Consider the following 4,093-nt stretch of genomic DNA (forward strand, 5'->3'; position numbering starts at 1 on the left):
GAGCGGTTTTGCAGGACAGGGAGGTCACGGCCCCTTTACAGTGTGGTGTCTATCCTTCAATGTGCACACAGGAAAAGGTTCTGATGGTTGAAATATGTAGTCTTTCTTTTTCAAATGTCACTGCTTTCGGTATCCTTTGAGAGCATAGACGAGGCTGTCATTTACAAGTTTTCACCACTACCCTGTTGTTCTCCAAATCTGATGGGGCTGTAGGCCTCCTCCATGTGATCTATTTTATTCCCACTCTTTCTTTCTTGCCTTCCAGCATGCTCTCTGACTCTACTCCCCATCAGCAATTAGGACCTCGCCACTCATTGATTTCCTCTCCTACCTTCACTCCGGCTCTGTCCCCTTTTGCAAATGTTTATGAGGAATCTCTGTCCAACTGTTTCTTGTGGCTATGACCAAATACCTGACAATAAACAACTTAAGAAAGAAAAGGGATTTTTGCCAGCTCACAGTTTTAAAGGGAAGCCAGGCACAGTGGTGCACACCTTCAATTCCCAGCATTTGGGAAGCAGAGGAAGGTGGAGCTCTGTGAGTTCGAGGCTAACCTGCTCTACATGGTAAGTTACAGGCCAACCAGGGCTACACAGTGAGACCCTGCCTTAAGAAAACAAACAAACAAACAAAACAAAAAACAAGGATAGGGGCTGGAGAGATGGCTCAGTGGTTAAGAGCATTGTCTGCTCTTCCAAAGGACCTGGGTTCAATTCCCAGCACCTACATGGCAGCTCACAACTGTCTGTAACTCCAGTGTCAAGGGATCCAATACGTTCACATTAATGCATGGAAAATAAAATAAAATTATTTTTAAAAAAACAAGGATATAGTCTATCACAGTAGTAGTGGAAGTGTGGCAGCAGGAGCATGACCAGAAGTGAGGCTGCACCTTGAAACTTCAAGGCGTGTCCTCATAGTAGTAACTTACCACCTCTAGTTAGGACTTACTTGAAGGCCTGGACCCAACTGGGAACCAAGTTTTCAAACACATGAGCCTACGGGGCCACATTTCAACCACAGCAGCCGGGAAGCACTATTTCTTGTTGATGTTTAATTTTTACTTCCCCTAGCCTTGCCCTTCCGCCAAGCCAAGTGGTCATAGTAACAAAGTCAAACTATGATTAGCTGGATGTTACTTTCTATTTACAAAGCTGTTGCATACTGTTTAATTCTTTTTGCTTTTGTGAGGCATGCCTAAATCTTTACAGTTCCTAAGCTAGAGATGGGAGTGCAAGTGAGTTACTCAAAGTAGCAAGCTACAAAATGAAAGATCTAGGAAAGACTGAAAATCTTGTATTTCCATCACCCAAGGAAGGAAGTTATCAGTTACGTACTTTTGCCCACCTATCCTTAATCAATGTGTCCACCAGTTCAGCCTAAACATAAAAGCCTGCCCATTGGTCAGTTTTCATGTCTCCACAAGGTCTTCTTATAGATCTTTCAAAATCTGATTTCTCCAGAAAAACCAGTCCAAGAGTAAGGACACAACCCTAGCCTCACCTTGTCTTTCTTTTGCCTGCTTATTTCTTCTTGCTTCCAATACAATAAAAGTGAGATTAAGCAAATAATCTCATTAGGTTCTGTTTGCCTATATCCCCTCGCCACAAAAGCATTCCAGGACTATCTGTGTAGCGCTCACTGTGAAAAATCCCTAACACACTAAGGCCCTTGGCAAATAGTTTAGTCTGGATGGAAGCCAGGTAGCAGACAAGCAGCTTTGCCACAACAGGCATGCCAGGTGTTACAGAGGGCAGTGTGACTCTTGAGAGTGCCTCTTCTTCAAAGTGTGTTCTGCACATGTGTGTCCCGTTCGCCTGAGTCTAGGTCACAAGTGAGGCTGCAGTGCCAGCCTGTGTCATGTGCTGAGGTCTCTGCTTCTCCAGGTTGGTCATATGAGAAGGCTTGCTTTGTGTGCTTGCAGCTGTTTCCTCTGTGTTTGCCAAGTCCAGGCTGGGACCACAAGAGAGATCCACCCCCATACCATCTGAGTAGCTCTTTGGCAGAATGGAATGACCCGCTGTCCTGATGGAACGGCCTCCGAGAGCTCAAATCTTCTGCAGAGAAAGGCAGATATAAATGAATAAACATGATATACCCGCTCCAGGAATCCAGGGTCAATACCTGCTCTATGAGTGAAGTCATGTTACCTACCTTACTGATGAAGAAAATGGGATTACTGACAAAGAAAAGGGAGGGCGCCGGGGCATTATCCAAAGGAGTGGGTCCTGTATGCATGGCCCTCTTGAAATCAAGAGAGTAGTTAATTTGTAGCATGCTGTCTGCTGTCTCTCTGGGAAATGCTGGGAAGTGATGGTTCTGCAAGACAGACCTGTCTCAAACTGCTCACCCTGGTACACAGAATCCCCTTGGGTAGAATATATATCCCTGTTAGGTGGTGACATATTCTTCAGGGAGGGCCTGTTCACTGATACTTTTCCTAACAGTGTGTAGGCCCCGGGGCACCTGCTTTGGTATCTTTCCCATGTGCTTTTTAGCTCTGGCTGGATTTAAATGAGGATTGATGACGTCTCCATGACCCATGCCAGTGGCTCTCGCACTATTGTACGTAAGAATCACCTGGGGAACTTGAAGAATCCTAATATCCATGCTATACCTTCCAAACCATTAGGCCAGAGCCTCTGGAGATGGGAGGAAAACATCTGTAATTTTAAAGTCCCTCCCAAACTGCACATAAGCTTGAGAAAACCAATTTCATGCAGCATTTTACAAAACGATTGTTTAGATCCCAGAAAATGCTAGTGGTTTCTGGGGCCCTGGGTAAAAAACTGCGCCAACCCCCCCCCCCCCCCCCAGTGAGATTTGGAAGTGCCCAGGAACACATGCATGTAAGCCCATGTGAAGTGCACAGGCTCTGTCTCCAAAGGCCTCTCTGCTGCTATTTTAAGGAAGTGAAAAAACCAAAGGGTGGCCTGCTGTGACGCAAGTCTCCCTGACCCCAGCCTTCCTCTCCTGGCTTTGCCTCTGCCCTGTTGCTGGCGACATCGAGCATTGCTCAGGCAGCTGTTTGTAAGAGTGTTTATGCTCTGTTCACATGTGAAAGCCTCTGGCCACACCAGTAATTTTAGACTAATTTTGAAAACAAAAACAAACAAACCGACAAACAAAAACCCCAAACGTGTCCTGAAGAGTCTGTCAACACCAGCTTTAAGTGACTGAAGTCCAATTTAGTAGTGACTTCTGCCAGAGTCCCTGCCATCTGAGGCCCTGGGGATTTTAAGCAGTTAAACAGCCGCCCCCCCTCCCCCCCGCCGGAGGCCCCAGCAGGGACGCACCTGTGATATGACCGCAGGCCTGAGCACTAGAGGGAGGTGCCGGGACTCGGTCTCCAGGGCACAGTTCTTTGGGATTTGAGAATCCAGCCCTTATGGGCAGACGCCACCGCAATTTTCTTTGGCATACTTGTACCTGATCTTGCTGGGCACAGGAAGTGTTCTGTCTTCAGCTATTCACAAGACAGGACACCAGAGCTGTTCGTTGGTTGTCAGCCACTAGAGGGACCTTCAGGAGAGGTCGCGGGGGTTTGAGCATAGACAGACCTAAGGATGACATGGAGCCCGCCAAAGTGGGGTTGGCCTAGGCTGAGACTGGGAATGGTGGAGTTTTTAGACCACCCTGAATCTTAATGGGCTCATACACGGCCCAGTGTGTGTGTGCGGTGTGTGGTGGTGTGTGTGTGTGGCGTGTGTGTGTTTGTGTGTGTATGGTGTGTGTGGGGTGGGGTTTGGTGTGGTGTGTGTGTGTGCGTGCGCGCGCGCGCGTGTGTGTGTGTGGTTTTCGGTGCTCCTCTCTGCAATTCTCCGCACAAGTGTCCTGCATCCATGCGGTCTCTTTCCGCGTCCTGGGAGCAATGCTGACAGATTACAGAAGCTCAGGAGACCTGAGCACAGTTGGGCACAAGGAAAGTGCCTCGGGGACCCTGTGCCCGGAAGGGTGAGAGAGTCCGAGGTACAAACAGCGGGTTCGATCCAGGGAGGGGCGTGGTCTCCTGGGAGGGGCGGAGTTTGAGCCCGCACGCGAGCGCTGCCTGGGGGCGGGGCTGACCAGGCCAGTCCCTGTGGAACTGGAACTG

The sequence above is a fragment of the Acomys russatus genome, chromosome 7 (assembly GCF_903995435.1).
Source record: "Acomys russatus chromosome 7, mAcoRus1.1, whole genome shotgun sequence".
Classification (NCBI taxonomy): domain Eukaryota; kingdom Metazoa; phylum Chordata; class Mammalia; order Rodentia; family Muridae; genus Acomys; species Acomys russatus.